The sequence below is a fragment of the Pinus tabuliformis genome, chromosome 1_1 (genome assembly GCF_031772625.1).
Source record: "Pinus tabuliformis cultivar Carrire ecotype Pingquan chromosome 1_1, CPIR1, whole genome shotgun sequence".
Classification (NCBI taxonomy): Eukaryota; Viridiplantae; Streptophyta; class Pinopsida; order Pinales; family Pinaceae; genus Pinus; species Pinus tabuliformis.
The window spans coordinates 531,248,813-531,270,370 of NC_142297.1; the positions used below are offsets into that span (position 1 = coordinate 531,248,813).

Consider the following 21,558-nt stretch of genomic DNA (forward strand, 5'->3'; position numbering starts at 1 on the left):
GATCAGACCATTGGCCGATTAAATTAGAAATAGACTTAAAACAAAGGCCTACAAACAAACCCTTCAGATTCGAAGCCTTCTGGCTAAGAAATGAAGGATTGATGGAGAAACTAGAAGAATGGTGGAAGACGAGTGATCAAAGAGGAAAGAACAAGATGCATACTTTCCAACTCAAATTGAAGGAAATGAAGAATAAGCTAAAGAAGTGGAACAAAGAAGAATTTGGTAATATTATAGAGGAAAAAAAGAGACTAGAGCAGAGAATGGAAGAGCTTCAGCAGATAGACATCTTAGAAGGCATACACGAGGAAAGAACAAAAGAGGAAGGTACTATATTAAACCAGGTAGAAGAGAGAAGAAAACAAGAAGAGATTTTATGGAAACAGAAATCAAGGGTGCAATGGCTTAGGGAGGGAGAGAGGAATACTAAGTTCTTCCATAAAGCAATGGTCCAACATAGACAAAGAAACAGAATTTTCTCAATAAAAAATCAAGAAGGTCAAAGAGTTCTGCAACATGAAGAAATAGAAAAAGTGTTGGTTAACCATTTCAAAAATATACTCAGAGAACCACAAGCTCACAGATCAGATGCCATATCTAAGATAAGTAGGGAAATCCCAAATATGGTAACAAGAGATCAAAACATGGCTCTAATGAGGAAAATTACGATGGAAGAAGTGGAGGATATTGTCAGAAACATGAAAAGGAATAAAGCTCCTGGACCGGATGGGTATACAGTTGAATTCTTTCAAGCTGGGTGGCATTTTCTTGCAGAAGAAGTTCTGGAAGTTGTAGAGGAGGCCAGAATAAATCAAAGAATATGGCCTGGAATAAACTCAACCCTGCTGACCCTTATTCCTAAAACGCATCAGGGAGATCAAGCTGAAGGTTTTCGGCCCATAGCCCTTTGTAACGTCATCTACAAAATAGTGGCTTCGGTAGTAGCTCAGAGATTGAAATCGATCCTACCAAGTATTATTTCCCCAGAGCAAACTGGGTTCGTTGAAGGGAGGCAGATTTTGGACGGGTTAGTGGTGGCTCAGGAAGTAATCCACACACTGAAAACGAAAAAAGAAAAAGGCATGCTGATTAAATTAGACCTCTCAAAAGCCTATGATAGGCTAAGCTGGAAGTATCTAGAAACGATCCTTAAAGCTTTTGGATTTTGTGATAGATGGGTGAATTGGGTCCTGAGTATGATCTCTACCCCGAATTTCTCTATTCTGTTGAATGGAGCTCCCACAACAACATTCAATGCAACAAGAGGCCTCAGACAAGGGGATCCCTTATCCCCCTTTCTCTTCATAATAGCAGCAGAAGGATTAGGCAGATACTTTAAAAAAGAGTTAAGAGAAAGGAAAATTCAAGGTCTCAGATTATGGGGAAATCAAACCACAGTTACACACCAACAGTTCGTGGACGACATAATAATATATTGCAAAGCAACTCTGAAAGAAGTGAAAAGGATAAAGAAAATCCTAGAGATATTTATGGAAGGCTCAAGGATGGAGGTTAATAATGAGAAATCCAGAACTTTTTTCTTTAACACTGTGGAACCCATTAAAAATCATCTAACCAGGGTCCTGGGATACCGGAAAGGGGATCTCCCTACCAAATATTTAGGAACTATGTTAGATTCTTCTTCCCTCAAAATAGGAAATTGGAAGAATATCCTTGAGAAGATCGTGAAAAGATTGGAAAACTGGACTTTCCGAGCTCTGAATCTGGCCGCAAGGGTAGTTCTGTTAAAAGCCACTATTCAGGCAATTCCGATATATCCCTTATCAGTTATGGCTGCTCCTAAAGGAATATGTAATAAACTTGTAGAGATTTATAGAAAATTTCTGTGGGGGGGACCGAAACAGCAAAAGAAGTGGGCCCTCTGTTCATGGAACAGTCTAACTAGACCGAAGGAAAAAGGAGGCTTAGGCCTCAGAGACCCATGGACCTTAAATCAAGTTCTCGCCGCCAAGTTAAGATGGAGATGGATACAAGGGGGGCCGGATCTATGGAAAGAAATTTGGACAACAAAATATAATATGCCTCTCACCCCGGAAGAAATTCTAAGGGAGCAAGATATGCCACGAGGATCAGATATATGGAACCTAACCATTCAAAGCAGGGATTTAATTGACAGACATATATTTTGGGAAATTAAAGGAGGTCAGATTGCGAGATTTTGGGATGAAGCCTGGCAACAAAGGGAGAAAATGATAAACTTACAGGATCTGCAAGAAATCTACAGAACATGTATGGACAGAAACCTCATTACAGTTAAGGATTACTGGTCTGAAGAACAAGGAAATGAGGAATGGCGAAAATGGAAGCCTCTAGAGGAATGGAAACGGAATGCAACAGAAGACCAAAAAACAACATTCGGAAAGGAAATAGACTCCAGAAAGATAAAAAAGAGAGAAGGCAGAGACATCCTCCGATGGGGCAAAGAAACGAAAGGAATTTTTACCATAAAGGAAGCTTACAAAGTAAAAACACAGCTAGATCAGGGGGAGGAAGAACAAAAGTGGAAAAGGCTATGGAAAACAAAATGGTGGCCGAAGATAAAATTGTTTGCATGGTTACCCGGATGCAGGTGTCTTTACTAGCCCATAACTATGGCATGCGCCATGACACCTGGAGGCAGGAAGGAGCGCCGACGTCTGTACAAGGAGGCCTGTACAACGCTCAGACAGTTAATGTACCGAGTTAATGTTCTTGGTCTGCGACAAAGGAGGAGGGACGCTGCATTGATGCCGAGCATGGCTGCTCAGGCTTTGATGCGAAAGGGGAGAAAAGCCCAAGGCCGTTCCCCCGTGTTGCGATTGCAGGTTACGCATTATATTGTTTTTGAAATGCCAGTTATGTTGCAGAACCAACCCATTGTTGCTTTCAGTGCACGGAGAGAGGGCTCTCTGTCTGCAAATTTTCAAGAGATTATTGAGTGTTTGGCAGCGTTACTTTTACAAGCCATGCCACGCAGTCGAGGGGTTCCTAGGAGTGGAGGAAGGTCCGGTACCCGCGTGGTTTTGGAAGCCCTATACCCAATTGAGCCAATCGCTGCAGAGCCACCTTCGTCTCCCAGTTCGGAGCAGGAATGTCTTCTTCCTCAGGGCACCTACCAGACTTTTAGATTCAGATTTCCAAGCCGCCTTGTTAGACCTGAAGTGGTAGTCACTTTCACTGTCTTCATCTCTGAAGAAGAGCCTGGCCGGTCAAATTCTAGTTCCCCTGCAGCTGAAATTGTCCAAGGCAGTGATATCCCCCTGGGTGATATGGAAGGCTTGGTGTATCGAACTCGTCGACACGCGGTAGCTCCAATTCAACCTGCTCCGGCCCAGCAAGCTATACAGGAAACTTCTGGTTATAAAGCCTCTGTGCAAGAGATCCTGCTGCTGCCCAACTCCAACGTGGAGATGGAAGTCTTCAGCTCCTGTGCTCCGATACAGGGCAACTCTGGTTACGCTGCCTCTGTGCAAGAGGTCCTGCCGCCACCCAATTCAAACATGGAGGTGGAGGTCTTCAGCGCACGTGCTCCGCCAGATCAAGGAGAGCCGATTCAGAACGAGGACGAGATGGTGATTTGGCTCGACTCGCCAAGCCCAGACAAAGGAAAGCAGGAGGCCTCATTCGACCAGCCAGTCTAGTCCTCGGGTGCTCTGTTTTGTTTTTTTCTTACTGTCATGGTAATGCAAATCGTGTTGTGTCTTTGGGTCCTTTTTTGTGTCCAACTCAGTCCTAGGGCATAGTTAGGCCACTGCTGCAAGTCTCAGGCTTCAGCAGTTTGTTATTTTTGTTTAATGGTTAATGATGTAAACTGGCTCTGTCCTGCCAGTAGATATGGAGTTTTTGTCAGCTTAAGTCCAGACTATATGACGTCCAGGAACTATAATGGACTGTGTTTTATGAATCGGTTAAAGCTTCTTTAGCTTGAGGACTGGCTTCGGTCTCCTCGCGGGATGTAAACCTCTGTACATATTTTCTTTTCTTTAATATAGGAGTAGTCTTTACTTAGAAAAAATAAAAAAAAATAAAAAATAAAAAAATTTGTTTGCATGGTTGGTAGGAAGAAAGCGGATTTTAACTTGGGATAGAATTCAAAAAAGAGGATTCTCAGGCCCTTCAAGATGTTGTCTATGCTATTCAGAGGAAGAAGATCAAGAACATCTGCTTAATGGATGTAATGTGGCCCAACTCCAGTGGGAAAAAACGAGAAATCTATTCTCAACAACAGAAAGAAACCCGCATGACATAATTCAAACCCTTTGCGATTGGGGGGAAGGAAAGTTCCAAAGTAAAATAGTTAGAAGAGCGTGGAGTATTACAGCCGGCTTTAATGTCTGGAATCTGTGGAAGGAAAGAAATGGCCGAATATTTAAAGGGAAATCATCAGGTCCGGAGGAAGTATGGAAGAGAACTCTAAATCAAATTAGAGAATCAATCCTAGCGGAGAATTGGGCGGAAGAGGATTGGAAAACCTCTGAAGCTGAAGCTGAGATTTTAAAGAAGCTGAATTTAGAGCAGGGGATGATTTACCATCAAAAAACAAAGCAGCACCAATCAATAGCAAACCAAAGTCATGCAGCCTATCGAAAGCCTCCTGAAGGGTTTGTGAAGCTCAATTTCGATGGCGCGGCAAAAGGGAATCCAGGACCAGCGGGTTTCGGCGGAATCTTCAGAAATAGACAAGGGGAAACAGAGTGGATCTATGCGGAACATGGAGGAACAATGACCAATAACGAGGCAGAATTCATGGCTGTATATCAGGGTCTCAAAATTGCCAGAAGAAATGGATACAGGAAGATAGAAATTGAGGGAGATTCCACACTAGTTGTCGATACGATAAGAAAATTAATCCAAGGAAAGAAATGGGAAAAGGTAGTAAAAAGCTGGAGGAATGCAAGCATAGTCCAAGACATAGAGGAACTATTGAAATAGATCGACTACAAGATCACTTCGCATGTAAGAAGAGAGGGCAATAAACCCGCAGATTGCCTAGCAAACTGCGGAAGCAAAGAACCTTTGGATCGAATTGATGACAGCTAGACCAATCAGGTAACGCTGGCAAAATGGGACGGTCTAAAACAGCTCATTGGTAGTGATAATCATGATGCAGAACAAGGTTAATTACAACCCCGCGTGGAGCGGGATCAGGAGAGCTAGGCATGATCCGGCGGCAATAAGGAGAGGACAGAAGAACGGCGCCCTTAACGTCCTAACATCAACAATAAATGATTTTGCAGTGAGACAGGGACGAGGCCCAAAACAAAAACCGATTACCAATACTAAAGCCATCATTCAAAGGAAGAGTGTCAATAGAAGTGGAGAGAAATCCCATCATAAAGCAAAGGTGGCGAGAAGAGTATAAGGGAAAACAAAGGAAGAATGACAGGCAACAGAAAGGGCGCGAGAGAAGAGGCAACTTGGCAGAGAATCCCGAACCAGAGACTCAAACGCTCAAAAATGGGTGAGAGAAGAGATAAAACAGTCCTAAAAGAGAAGGACACGGCTGAGGGCAGGTACTCTGATCAGGGAAGGGTCAAAATTGAAATTGAAAGTTTGGAAGAGATGGATTTCAGAAAGTGCGAAGAATTCAGAGGCAATCAGTTCGTAATCGGGCAGAGCAGCAGAGGCCCGAAGCAAGGTAGAGAGAGAGATGGTCAGAAGCAACAGGAGAAGAGGGGAAGAGGACGACCCCGTCAACCCACAAACAACGCAGAGGGCAACAGGACGCAGAAAAGGCGGAAAAGAGGGCACAGAACGATCAATACGGCTCTGAATGAGGCGGAACAAGCCTATAATCTGGAAACCAACGCAGATATAAGGAATATTATCGACGCCATGGAGGAAAAGGTGTTAGAGGAACCCTCTAACCCGGAAATGGATGAATGGTCCTCGCAGTTGCCGGACCCTGGAAACACGCGAGGGAGACTCACTCTGTATCGTCGTGCTCTACATACATATTGGGTTCTGAAACACCTTCTGGCCAAGGCCATGGAACAAGTGGCGACAGAAATGCTGGAGATGGATCACGAAACTGCGGCTGCAAAACAAGAAGTTGCAAATGTGGAGGAGCTGGTGAGGCAACAGAACGAGCACCTCAAGGAGATTAAAGAAACGCTGATGGAGATGAGGAAAGGCGGCGACAGAAACAACACCGCCAGGGGAAATGCAGCGAACTGAGAGGCCTGTTTTCTGTGTCTTTTCTTTTTTGAAAGTCAATTCTCTGTTTGTTAGGAATACTATATGGCATGCGAAAAAGGCAGTAGATCATGGGGTGGTCAAGTAGGACTGAGAAAAAGATAGTTTGGTGGGATAAACTTGGGGAAAGAGGGCTTTTTGCTGTTATGTTATTTGGCAATGTCCAGTTTGATAATTGTATTGACTGTTGCAAGTATAGGAGCCAACAGATCTGGTTTCCCTTTGGGGCAGATTGAGGCTCCTAAGTTTTGTACTTTTATAAATGCATGTAGATAATAGAAATACCGCAGTTTAAAAAAAAAAAAAAAAATCGCAGCCATAAGGTCCAAGGAGTATAAAATGTATTTGGTGAGTGGAAGGGGCTGTCAGATTCACAGAACACTTGATCACGGAGGAACTGTCAAAGTTCAGCAAACTAAATGACTTTGAGTCACCGGGATTTCTTCATAATTTTTAACAGGAGAATGTTGTTAGGGCATGCCCATATGGTTAGCTTCTACAGTGAAAATAAATCGCAGAATTATAGGGGCACCACTTGACATGCCCAAAATCTAAAGTATTTACAGGTTAAATTGAGAGAGAATAGTGGCAGTTTGCTTGAACCATTTTAGGGACAGATGAAGAACTCATGATGTCTCTATTTTTCTAAAAACAGTCTCTATTTGTTTAATAGAGGAAAGATTTGTGCTGAGACGTAGAGAAACCACAGAATGGAGAAGATAGGATTTAGAAGCAGAGCACAGAGAACTATACTCTGTTATTGCGCCTAGTGACGACTTCAAAAAAACTGAAGACACAGTTGATATTTTCATAGCAGCAAGTAGATTGACTGTGCCAGTGCGCAGCAAGCTTCATAGAACGTTATGGCAGTATCTGGGTTGGCTCCAGCAGAGAAGCTGAGATGGGTGCGATTTCTTTATGTAATACCCTGTTATCTTGAATTCCTGTATTGTATTGAACATCATTTTTGCAGATTTTTCAGCGCTGATTCCTTAAATTACTACTGCCAAACAGAGATTGAGCTGAATATACCTTTAATTAATCCCTTTCGTTGTTGTAAAGGCTGATAAGGAGTGAAAGCAGAGCAGAGCAGCTCTACATCAGAACCTGCAACCATGTCATCCAGATTAAACCACCAACAAATATGTCATCCATGTTTATTACTCATTAACTCGGTCATATAAATTAAATGTAATTTTCATCCATGGTTATTACTCATTAACTGGCCCATATAAATTAAATGTGATTTATAGATCACGAAAAAATAAAAAAGCTTCCTAAATACTTTTTATAAGTTTTCATCCATGTTTATTACTCATTAACTTGGTCATATAAATTAAATGTAATTTTCATCCATAGTTATCACTTATTAACTTGTTCATATAAATTAAATGTGATTTATATGACTGGTACACTTCTAGACATCAATCCATAATAAACATCAAAATGCATTTTTTATGATACATCTCTTTGCTAAAATTTAAAAAAAAAAATCATAAAACTAATTAAACTATAAATTTATTTTACATTATTATTTATTATTATTAAAAATAATTAACATATAAATTGAATATATATACATTTAAGAAAAACATGGAACAAGATTCTTAACCATAGAAATTTACTCCTACTTTACCATAAAGATATTTAATCTATAAAGAGTCTTTTGTTACAATATCATGGCATACCAATACCACATACCAAATAAACCAAAACCCACTTCATATGGCACTTTTTTAAAGTAATCAATTTAATTAAAAGGACAAAAAGTGGAGATAAGTCTTAACATATGTATACTACTATGTATTCTAGAATATCCTTTGGAGGTTAAATCCCTACTATCCACCTAATATTTATTGATAATTAAATTAAAATTCTAAAAGCCCTATTCCAAAATAGACACGCCTATCAGTGTAATTAATAAAAGAGGTCAAATAAATTACTTAAATCTAAGGGATCATTTTTAGAAAAGAACCACTATTAGCACAATGTTAACCATTCATTCTGCAAAATGTTGATTTTTGTAGCATCAGATGTGCTCTAGCCTTGAAACTTTGCAGAGAGACTAAAACACATGCATTTTCCAATACCTAAGAATCATTTGGGAAAATTCCACCTAGAGATGATTTAATTAAAATAATTAACTTTTTTAAATAGTTTCTTAAGTCTAAACTTAAGAAATCTGGTTAATTAAAGGGTATTAATTAAATCATGTATGGATCTTCTAAAAGAAGATGATGATCAACTCCCGGTTAATCTTAGCCATTGATTATGTTTTAATCTTGGCCGTTGGAGCTCTAACGAGAAATTAGGAGGAGTTCGATGGGCACTTGGAGAACACATCAAATGAGAGATCATAGATCAAAATTCTCAAGAGTAGCAGCATTGTGTTTCCAGAGTAAGATCGAGTGATCTTCTCACAGTGAGGGGTAGGGATAGTAGTCCGGAAAAGAGATTCCCAGATCCGGAGAGTGCAAGGTAGAGAAGGCAAAGAGCAGTGCAATGAGGCAGCACAGAGGCAACACAGAACTTCAGAGAGAGCTCAAAATCCAGTTGGGAGAGACGAGATTCAGTAACAGAAGTCAGTGTGTGAGACCGGAGGGCCAGGTGGTCGAATTTCCATACAGCAGGAGGTCAGCAAAGGAGGTGATGTAGAGCCCAGTGAGTGTGACGCAAATCTGCGTAGGATTGACGCAAAAGTTGTGCAGAGGCAACATGGGGCTAGCCAGCGAACCCATGATCAGTGTCGGATCTCCCGAATCAGTGCGAGATTTTTCTCACTAACGTTTTTCCAGTATTTCTTTGTATTGGATAACCAGTCTAGGCATCCAACGATTTGTACTCAGATTTACCACTGCATAATAATTAAAGCCCTCAGTTGCTAAACCGGTTTTCCCAAATTGGATTTTTCCAAGAACATTGTCCAAAAACCATTATGTTGATGTGTGTGTTTATTTCTCTCCAGTGCAGTATTTAGTTTCTGCAGTATTTTATTTTGTATAGGCTGTAGTGTATGTATTTCAGTATTTGCCATAAAAAAACTACAAGTAACGTATTCAAGTAATTTAACAAGTAGGTGAAATATTATCAGTTTGCTACAGTAAGAATCCAATAACCAATTTTCCAGTAACTAAATTATTGAATAAAGATAAATTACATATTTATAAGTCACAAAAGTTAATTAACAAAAGCACTGTAAGTGCCCACTTCATTTAACTACATATGAATTCCTCCCAATAATAAGATCATATTCTCTTCAATAATAATGCATTTGGTTATCTCCACTTTGATGCTAGGTTTCTTATGAAAAGGATAAACAACCAAAAAGGTTCGCTGGACATTTCAACATTGCATTTGGTTTTCTTCTCTTTTGTAGCCTCGTTTTGGTAGCTTTTCATTATAAATACTTTTTATAATTATATTAATAATTCATTTGGTTATTTCCACTTTGATGCTAGGTATCCTATGAAATGGATAAACAACCAAAAGGGTTAGCTGGACATTTCAAAATTACATTTGGTTTTCTTCTCTTTTGTAGCCTCAGTTTGGGTAGCTTTTCATTATAAATACTTTTAAGTATATTTTATAATTATATTGATAATTCATTATCAGTGAGTGTAATATCTCTTAGTTTAAATGGCTACACAAAATTTGAAAAAAAAAAACTTTTGCAATTTGGTTGTTCATTATTGTCTATTATGACATAAATTAAGAAAAAAATTGCAATTTTGTTGCTCATTATTATCCATTATAATATATATTAAAGATAGATCCATCTTACCTCCAACTCTATTTACCAAATCTGTTAAAGTGCAAACCTTTTCCAAATTTTACTCTCTCAATAAGGTAAAAGTTTTTACTTCCACATATTTGATCTTTCTAATGCTTTATAATATTGGAGTTCTTTTTAATGCTTTATAATATTGGAGTTAAAGAAAATCTATGTTAAAAACCTAGGGTCTCATATGAAGCAACGCAATGCATGTCCATATTGTCACATGGTCAACTTCTGTTCTCCAAGTATAGTTGATTAATTGTGATTATGTAATTGCATCTAAGCGTATATTGCAATGACTTCAAGCCATTCTATATGATTGATTGTGATCCATACAGAAATGGAGGCCCAAATTCTCCCAAGGAGGAAAATTTTTAACTATTTTCTAAGACATTCATAATCACATAACAAAAATAGTTCCATGAGTTATTTTTGCAGGGATAAAATATTTACATTTAAAAAAACACATTCTCATTCACTAAACAAATCAAAATATGTTTTTTATTTACGCTAATACGGTAAACCATTATCGTTATCAATTCACACTTGGAACTAACCATACTAGAGTTCCTTTAACATCCGAGAGCTTCTTCCTCCCCAGTACTACACAAGGACAACATGCACATAGTACCTACATGTTGAAGTAGACAACACTTACACAATACCCATCTGTTACAGAGGCCTAGCGTTCTCAGACATTCACAGTGCTTATCGTTACACAGAACAATACTTGGACAACACTTATCTGCTACAGATGCCTGGCCAGGTTCATCGGAAGTGTGTGTTGCACCCCTTGTTATCTGTGGTAGATGCCCTATCTTCTCCAGTGAAAATCCTTTTTCACTCTCCACTGCTTTCTTGTTTGTACATAGAGGGCACAACTCTAGGATCTTTATTACAAAGAGGCAGGAGACAATGCAGTAGTTGATCAACCATCACACTTATCTTACTCCAGCGTAAGGATTACCAAATTCAGATAATACCCATATACCTGAAAGAGAATATATGAAATAAAGTTAGAACAGCTGGATGGGCACAAACAAATAGATTCTGAACAATTTCACTGTGAGAATGCACGAGGAGGTTTAGAAATTAGAACTCTTTGGATATAGGGAGGATGATGCACATACCATGTGGATAAATTATGTCTGTGTAATGTAATGCTCATGTCATATAACATTTTTTTACGATACAGCATATCCACAACAGGGGAATTCCTTTTCTGTTAGGACAGATTTTCTTGTGCTCTCCTAATAATGAACCATAAGATGTCCATCTTCTTATTGTTCTTGCCTTATTTTGTTAATTTTTCTCTAACTTTGTAGAAATGATGTTGTAGGACAGAGTGGTTGTTGCTTGCAGTTTATACTATGGTAAAGATGAGACAAATTTGTCTATCAAAAGACAGGAAGGAATTCTCAACTGCTACATCAGTTTGGTATAGAAATTGTTGGCTGCTACTTCACCAGAAAGTAAGACGCTAAATTGCAGAAGTGAGATAGTGTGCCTTGTAGCGTACCCAACAACCTCTGTACACTGTTAAGGCTACAGAGTACCTCAAAAACCACCAAACCTCATTCTGATATCAATCCAATTAAAAAATGCATGCATGTTCATGCAAAGTTTAGGCAAGCATAAGATAACAATTATTCAAGGAGGAATCCATAATTATGAGTGTAGATGATAATGCAAGCATACAAAACAGAACAAACTAGAAAATAAATAAATCCATAACAGGGACATCAACAAGTTCTGTATAATTACAACACAGTAGAAGAACACTTATCTCTCTAGGTAAATAAGTCCTAAAACTAGCTGCGAATGAAGGATGTTCCACCTAGCATTGGGATCTCTATCACACTTTCTATAGCAAAGGCCTTCCCCCAGCACAGGCTATCAATCCACAAGGGGTGAAGTCCTAAGATCTGGCTCTATGTCGTTGTTCATCCCATAAACCAAAAACTCCCACAGACAAGGAATCTCTCTATAGCTATCCCAATAAACCAGCACTCTTCCCCCTCGATTTGTAAAACACCAAAATGGGATCCCCTTCTTTGCTAAACAGTCCCCCAGGCTATCCCAATTCCCTTCCAATGGTCTAGCACAAGCTAGCTAGAGAATCTCTCTGTAGGGACTCCAGGGATTCTCAACTTTAGAATAGACTCCCCTCTACCTCATCCATCAGCCCAATTACCTATAGGGTTTTCAAGAATTCCTATGGTTGTAATACCTCAAAACTCTCTCAAAGCAGCACTAGAATCATTAGCCTAAGTACAATGGACAACAGCATAATCCTGCATGAAACTACACTACAAAGTACAAGAGAATAAATCCTTCTACCATCCTTCCACTTATACCATAACAACAATTCCCAACATGCTCAAAATTTGCAACTTATATTTCCATGTTGAGTATCCTCCACGTGTCTTCATGAAAAGCTCATATTTTCCTTCAATCTCTAAAGCTTAGGATAATATTAAACAGGGATTAATAATCAAGGTTTTATACTCAAGGGTTTAAGGACTTAGGTTAAATAACACACTAAGGGACTCTCCCTTCAGCCCTATTAAGCCCCATGTTACTCCTTAGATTCACTTGAGTGCACCCTACATTTTTTTATATAGGTGACCTAGCAAGGGTACCTATATATTTAATGCAACATTTTTGCACCATTGTAATCCAAAAGTCACAAGCCATGCAACAACCATATGAGGCCCTATAGGCATCCTAGACCTTGTGTCATGTTTTGTCAGTTTGTTATGGTCGAACCATGGCTAGTTCCTTTGAGTTCATCTCTAGTTCCTTTCATATTGGACATGACTGGAGGACATTTGATGGGCTTATATGAGGACTCATGGTTTTAGAGGAGCCTTGTCTTGTAGGGGTGATCACCGGTGTAGGGGTGAGGCCAACCCATGTTAGGTGCACATATGTCTTTCCATATGGTATTGAGTTTCTGAAACATGGCAGTCTCACGGTCAACGACATTTCATGCTTCCCAAAGGCATTTATGTTTCCCAATGCAAAGTGGTCCAAGAAGTAAAAAAGTTGACATGGTCTCAAATTGCAAAGGTCAATGAGAGGATGACATGCTACGTGGAGTTTTTCCATTTAGATGAGAGATTCTCAAGTTATGATTGGTCAAAGCTGGTCAACAACAAGGCGTAGGTTACTAGGGGAAAAGAAGTGGAGCGTTGTAGTGTTTTGGACACGCATTACATCCAAAGTGGTCTACTCAGTGAAAGGAACAAAATCCATGTCTTGGTTTTTGTGCATCCTTATGGGCATTAGAGATCCTTGATATGACTTATGATTTATGGGGTTTACCAAGCTTATGTGGCAACGTTGTTGAATGTTGGCGCTGACATAGCATACTACAGGGCATAACATGCTTGGCCAAGTAAGCAAGGACGTTGGAGCAAGAGAAAGGTAGCAATTTTGACCTAATATGCATGGAAAATTCAAGTCAAAGGTGAAATAGTTGTTGGAAAAGTCAAGCTAGCCATTGGAGGTGCTTATTACCAAGAAGATGAGGACAAGGACAAAAAATTAGTTACAAATCAAGTGATTAGTCTTATTCAAGTGGAGCAAATTCTCAAGGTGATCAAGCTAATTCCCAAGGCAAGTTGAGTTATGAAGATGGACGTTGAAGGCTTCAAGAAGGATGTTGGGAGATATATTACTATTCTTCATCATTTGACCTTCTAGACCCTTTAGCATTGAAACATTGGACTTCATTGGGGTGTAAGGGACAATTCAACGCACCTATGTGGGAAAACATTATTTTCTAGTAACTCGAACTAATTTCCAAAATTATTGTGGATGACAAGTCAAGATATTATCATTTTAATGGAAAGAGGAAACTAGTTTTTTTTCCCAAGGAAAAATCGCAATTTTATTCATTTTGAACAAAATTACATATTGTAGATGCTCAAAAGCATATGCATAAAACAACAGATCCTGGTGTCCAAGATCAATAAAAACTCATCAGAGAGTTTACACTAGTCTACTCTTTCCTACCTTTCTTTTTTTCCACTTTCCACCAACCACTAGAGTTGGGCATGGATGATACAATAGTCATTTGATTCTCTTTTACATTTACTGAAATTTCTTTATCAGAATTTGAACTTTCTAATGCATGAGTTCGTTTGGTACCACTTGCTTCTTTTTTAAATGTAATCATCTTAATCTGTTGTTGTTGATTGGAAGGCATTTGAACTAATGCAGAGTTATGCTCAGCCTCATCCTTCTGCGAAGTGTCCTAGGATTTCTGATCATTTATGTTTGTGGTGTTTTTTGTGGTTTCTGCACCTTCTGTTTCTACTTCCTGAGTTTCTGAAAACTACCAACCATTTGGCTTTTGTGGTTCTCTTTTTTCTTTTGGGATCTTTTTTAACTTGAGGACAAGCGCTTTGAAGATGACCAATTTGAAGACACGTACAACAGCAAAAAGCCGTATTCTCGTAGTCAAGGGGCTGAGACCACTGCAGATTGTTGTGAAACAACATAATGCGATCAGGTAAACCTTTACTAAGGTCTACCTCTACACAGATTCTGGAAAAGGTGAAAATGCCTTTTGAGACTTGATCTGCATCCACCTTTAAGAATTTCCCCAAAGAATTCCCAATTAAGTCTAATACTTTGTGATGCAAAAATGAAATGGTAGATTATGTAACTTGACCCACACAAACATTTTGGATATCACCATGATGTTTTCATCAAAACCCGGAAACCAAGGTATCATGAATAGACTTGCATTACCCCAAAACCATGGTCCCTTGTTTAATACATAATCCTTATCTTTTGTTGTATCAAACTTTACAATGAAAAAACCCCTAGAACATAGATGGATATCACAACTTTCGTCCAAGTAGAGAAAATCCATTGATGTAGCGCCTTTAATTTGGGCCAGAATCCATTAAATATACAGATAACTGCTCTTGCATGGAAATCAGCATAAATCTCAGTTACCTTGGGCGAGTTGATTATCAAAGCTAGCACCTGTGTCATCTGCTCCACGATATAGGGACCAAGAAGAGTGGGAGACTATTTTGGTTGTATTTATTGCTTTGCCTTCCCTTTGACTGCATCTTGGAATGAAGTTGGGCCTTTTGAGCTAGATCCAAGGAATCCTCCAAGAAGTCTCATGTTAAGGATGATAGTCAAGTTAGGACCGACGTCTTAGTCCTGCAATTTTGAGTCCTCTTGCAATGATTTCCCTGCATAAATCAGATTTTGAAGTCTTGTTGGGATACCCATTTGTTCTTGAATCTTTTTTTAAGAGCTTGTACCCACTCCCAGTTCCAGACCCTCATACAAACAGTTTTCCCTCTCAGTGTTCTAATAAAAATTTGGATCGGGGCTCCTTTACGCAGATCTGGTGATTAATCTTCAAGATCCGTCCTTTTATTATTCTCAACTGGTCTGCACTCTCCACGTGCGTTCAATTCGTGCTAAAAATCAAGGGCGGCACCATACCCATCTCTCACCTCCCATGGTCGTACATTTACTACAACCCCAGAACAGCCATAGAAAAAGCCTCCAGCTAGAAGCTCAACATCATTAAAGAACAGGAAATCACGAAATTGGTGTAATGATTGGAGCCAGAAGCACTATTTTGTAGATCTTGTGCGAGGATCTAGTAAGTACGTTGGGTATAACCCATTCGAGGGCTTAAAGCCTGTGTTTTGTAAAGGGTATGTGGATCTACAGATAATCTTTTCGTTGGAGGTCCCTCTCTTCAGAAAATCGAGAGATCCAAGGAAAAGCGATGAGATCACCATTTTGTGCTTGAGAAATGCTACCTGTTGAAAACCCTCCACCATCGCCTGTCTAGATCTGTTCTTGGGAGGTCGATAGACGCTGCACAAGGTGAAAACAATTTGGAGATCTATGGCACGATACCCATAGCTTGGAAAACCCCAGTGCTTCTCGTCAAATCCATCACAGCCTCGTTGGGGAGATTGAGCGATTGCTTCTGATTGGGAGCTTCATTTTCTTTCTCTGCAGTTATGAAAGTGGTCGGAGGCTGAGGCCAAGGCCATCACAAAAACTTTGGGGCTTTTGCGACTGACATACAATACAGAGAGCATCAATGTCGTGTGAGCCATGAAGCAGCAGCGATCTTCGCTCCCATCACCATGTAGAGACGACTCTCGAGGATATTTCTAGCATTTTGACATTCTGCCAACTCCCTCAAAGGTCATACATAAATCATAGCCAAAGATAAATCTATCCTCTGAAGACAAACATGGGAGAAGAAATCGGTCCTCGCGTAGAGGATAATCTAGAAATCTTTCACCGCACCATGTCACTAATAATGTGTTTGAGGCAGAGCCTTGAATCACAACATCGAGCAGAAAAGAGCCACAGACCAACGAAACCCTAGCCTCCATCGCGTTCGACCTCTTCTTCAAACCGAAAGAGGAAACTAGTTGTTAGCAATGAGAATTATAAATTGCTAGCTGGCTGCTCCTCCCATTTGAGGTTGTTGTCTGTGAGATCATTTTGATGGCATAATACAAAGAAACCATTTGTGAAAATACTTTCTTGTGTATTGAGTTGATCTTTTATGTTTTTCTTTTTTATTTTTCCTATAATCTTGTTTCTTAAGGACTAAGTTGCAAGTATACTTCAGCTATCACAAGACTATCATAGTGATCAATTGAGGGACAATCGATCACATGGAAGGGAAGATCAAGGCCCAAACCTTCAACTCACCCTTTGCTAGCTAGAAAAAATACACTTTTCCAAGCGTTGGACAAGCCTTCTAGGGTAAATCTCCATTCGCAATTGTGGGCTATTGGCACTATTGCTATCATAGTTGGGGCATATTGAAGGAGTAGATCCTCCTAGTGAGAGTGAATTTTCTTGCAAGTTGTCCAAGGCTAAGAGAGTGGGATAGTTTCACCTCCAACTCCCCACTTATCTCTAGTCTCAAAGGGAAAATCGACAAAGAAATGATTGTGGTTGGAAACTATGCAAATCAATAAGCTTAGAAACCTCACTCTTCGGCCATCCCATTTTAAAAAATTCCTAATTTTTTTTCTTTATCACCAATTTCTTGCAAATTTCCTTATCATATATAGATAGTAGTCTTTGGAGAATAAGAGCCTAAATTTTAATCATAGCTAAGGAATTGATATATCTGCTATTTGAAGAGTGTTGATTCGAAAAATCCACAGGTTAAGTGGACGTTTCAAGTCTCAAACGGGACTTATCATCAGAACTTGATTGTCAAGAGAAGGAAACGAAGACAATTGAATGAATAAATAGGAAAGCAAAAATAAAAATAATAAAATAGAGAGAAAAAAGAAGAATAGATATGTCGGCAACCCAAAAAGAAGAAAGAAAAAGGTGTAAGAAAATAATTAGAATTTGTGAAAATATAAAAGGAAATAAGGGAGATCAAACAATAATAAAATAAAGAAAGTAAGAAAAGAACAATAAATAGGATACAAAAAAGAAAAATAATAAAAACAAATTCAATAAAATAGAAAAATAGAAATTAACTAAGAATGCACTAAAATGAAATAATAAAAATAATAAAATAAAACTATAAAAGAATAAAAATAAAATCAAAGCAATAAATAATACTCAATACAACAATAAAACAAAATAAATGTAAGGAACAAATAGAAACAAAAACAACAATAAATAAAGACAAAAATTAAATAAGGATAGAATAAGAAAATGTAAAATATAAAATGGAATAAAGATATAAAATAAGATAAAATAAAACAAAATAAAGTAAAGAAATAGAAAAAGTAATAAAAGCAAAAAAAAACAATAAAATTAATAATATTAATAAAAATAAAATTTTAATTATAAGGGAATATCAAGGAAAAAGAATAAAGAATGGGAGAAGGGAAAATAAGGGAATATCAAGGAAAAACTAAGTCACCTGACACGGGGATTCGGGACACGTAGGATTCGGGATTCGTGGTGTCGGATTCGGGACACGCTGACCCCCGAAACAGGACACATTATATATTATTTTATTAAAAAATATATATATATATATATATATATATATATAATATATATATATTTAAAAAATATATATATATATATATATATATATATATATATATATATATATATATATATTAAAAATTAGATATTAGCATATTTCTTACACAAATTTTAATTAATGATACAAATTTATTGATTTCAAAGTTCAAACATAGATCTTGATTCTTCATCTATAGCTATTAGCATGCATAGTACATACAAAATTCAAATAAATGTCAGTGGTACTAGTCACATAAACATAAATGATAAACACACTGACAACTGTAGTTTTCTCATTAAGTCATCAAATCAAAATCTGTTACATAGGTAGGGAAGGGAAAAGCAATAGTGCCAGGTTCAGTTCTGGCACTGAAAGCCACTGATTACACATTTCAATAGGGAAGGGACATTCTGTCGTATGGTAAACATATATCTTCCTCTTCAAGATTGAACTTGAAACCCATGGAAAGCATTTCCAAACAGATCTCTTTATCTTCAAGATTGGACTTGAAACGCATGGAATGCATTTCCAATTAGAATAGGTCCATCGGAAACTGTATTAAACAGAGTCTGATGGTATGAATAAGACACAGGAATCTTAAATACAACAAATTTAGCGAAAACTAAATATATGATCCATTCAGATCATTGACGTGGCTTCCGTAATAAGTAATTGGATAGTTGTTCTCTTAGGGTTTGCTTGTAACCCGAATCATGATGATGTGATAAGGGAACATCGGCGTGCAACTCGTCACCTTGATCAATGATGATGTTATGCAATATACATCACACAAGGATTATTCGAGGCAATTTATGTTTGTCTGGTCGCCACATCACCCCATCGATAATTCTCCATGTTCCTTTGAACCGTGCTAACGCCCGCTCTACAACCAATCTTGTGCCATGGTGCTTCTTATTGAACTCAATCTTGGAAGCAGAAAGATCAACTGAGAGAGACACGCCCCCTTTTAGCCTAGCAGCAGTTCCGAGCCCTCGAAACGAATCCGCAAACCAGGACTCGTCATAAAATTCGAGACACGATTTGAAAATTCGAGACACGATTTGGAAATTCGCGGCACGTTACTGGACACGACGTGTCACAAGAGGACACGACGTGCCCTGAAATCTTGACACGAATCCGCAGAGAATCGTGTCGGATTCGACCGATTCGCGATTCGTCAAGGGTTTTGGACGAATCCGGTTTCATAGAGGAAAAAGAATAAAGAATGGGAGAAGGGAAAGGGAACAAAGGACAATAAATAAGTAAAGAAGAAGGATCAAATTGTATAAAAGGAAAAGGAAGAAAGAAAAGAGAGCACGGGGGGAGGGGGGGAAGGAAGGAAGAGTCCAGAGCAGAGGGGGGAAGAGAGTTCAAGGAAGGAGAAGCAAGAAGAGGAAAAAGGTTAGATGTGAGAGAGTAAAGGAATCCAGTTGTTATTGACTTCAACACCCTCATCCTTGTTCAGGTTGTTGGGATGTTTAATGATTTCTAGAGCTTCTCTAAACTTGCGCTTGAAATAATGGTCTTCTCTCATGATGATTTTCGTATCTTCAAGGCATAAATGGTGTTTAGTTTTGGAAGAATGTTCAGCAAGGGAAGAGGAGTGAATCCTTTCTTTCTTTATGTCTGCCCCATGTTCCTTGAGTCTTATTTCAAATGAACCACTGGTCTCTCCAATGTAGCACTTCCCACAAGAGAAATTAATTTTGTAAACTCCTTTGAACTAAAATTGGTCAACTTTGTCTTTAACAGATCTCATCTTTTGACAGATGGTCTCCAAGGGTTTGAAAGATGTAACAATACCATTTCTTTTAAGGACCTTGGAAATTTTTTCAGTGGTACCACAAATGTATGGGAGAAATGCTTTTCCCTTAGGGAGAGAAGAATTAGGAGAAGGGAGGCTCCTTTTGGTTCTTTTGATAGCTCTGCTAATGTCTTTGTAATTATATCCAATATATAGAAAAATATTTTAAGGTGGTTGATCTCTTGATGAAAATGCTCATTGTCAGATAATCTTGAGGCTCTAGTGATTAGTGTATTGAGGATCCCCATTTTCTGAGCAGGATGATGGTGAGAATCAACATGAAGATAGTTGTCAATGTGTATTTTCTTTCTATATACATGATGAGCTATGCTTCCATTTTCTTTCCTTGTGAAGAGGACATCAAGAAAGGGAATGGTATTATTATCCTCAAGCTCCATGGTAAATTTGATATAATTGGAAATTCCATTTAGGTGCTCCAAGAACTTATCTAGTTCTAATTTGACATGGGACCAATTAACATTAATGTCATATCTGCCTTTTTTTAAGTTTATTTTGCCACATTTTACATGGATATATCTAGTTCATGTGTGCAAATATGCAGGAAAATATATCTATAGCAAAACTCTACTTGCAGATTTTCACCCAACAAGCACTCAATAAGGCACTATTTTACAAGTGTATTTTATTTGCTTTGTTTTAGCTCATATTTGTTCGTCAAGTTTTTTTCTTAAATATATAGCTTAGATTTTCTTATTTCGGCATTTAATAGTCTAATTAGTAGCTGAAATAAATTTCTAGGTTGTGTACGCATGCAGTTTTGACCCCAAGACCTCATAATCTGAATTTTCAGCTTGTTGGAAATTCATTTTGTTGCATTTTTTAAGGCTTACAAGGTTTAAATCGGCCAAACTTCTACCTTCTAACCTCCCCGCCCCTAGATCCAAGATCTAGAAGTGCCTAGGCACTTTTGGGTGAGTTCTCAAGGGGTTGGCCCACTAATTTCTGCATTTTCTGCAGAAATTAGAGTCTTGTAAAAACATGGTAGCAAACTATTCTATACAACAATGCCCCTAACCCCATTTGTGGTCAATCATGGAACATCACTTTAGTCCCCATCTTGCTTTTATGGCTTTGGCTAACTATCCCTTGGTGGTAATAACTCACCATAATGTTGGTCAAATATAATCTAAGTAGGTAAGAGAGGGTTTTGGGATGGATCTACTAGGAAACATGATCTAGGGGGGGCTCTAATCTCTCCACTTATCTTCTATGTAAAAGTGTTCCTCATGTTATAAAGGTTGTCATACCTATTTGGAAGCACACTCATCTTATACCCTGGCATGGATCCCCATCTTATGATCTAGCACACTATGGCCATAGATTCTTGGAGATGATTATGCAATTGCTCATACTGTTTCACATTTCTCTGGGGCAATTTCATATTTCTAGAGGTAGTTCACACATCCCAAGGCACTGGCCACATCCTCTGAGGCACATTTTGGCTATTTTCACTTGCATGGGTCTCCTCTTGACATGCCACATTGAAGATCCTAGAGCACTCTCTTGTTTTATCACCTTTTGAGCAATATATGGCTAGATGTGAGGGATGACCCCACACATATGGACTTCATGCTAGCCATGGGGGAGCTTTATGACTTCTTTTGACTTGAAGAGTCACTCCTCACCCTTTATGGAGGATCTTTGCTTGAGCTATGGGCATGGTCACACCTGGGAGGCATCGTTTGAGGATTTGTGAGCATGATTTGAGGAGTCATCCACTTCTTGGGGCTTTATTCACTCATCCCATGA

The 21,558-nt window shown here is 38.5% G+C and overlaps 1 protein-coding gene across 13 annotated transcripts in view; it reads right to left on the reverse strand.

The window, feature by feature from the left end:
- Positions 1-10,444: 10,444 nt before the first annotated feature.
- LOC149214121 (BTB/POZ domain-containing protein At3g50780-like) overlaps positions 10,445-21,558 on the reverse strand; it is a 68,220-nt gene continuing 57,106 nt past the window's right edge. For all 13 annotated transcript variants that reach the window (XR_016250883.1, XR_016250889.1, XR_016250884.1 and 10 more), the window contains one exon: positions 10,445-10,961. The gene's annotated coding sequence lies outside the window, so the exon portion shown is untranslated. The remainder of the gene's footprint in view (positions 10,962-21,558) is intronic.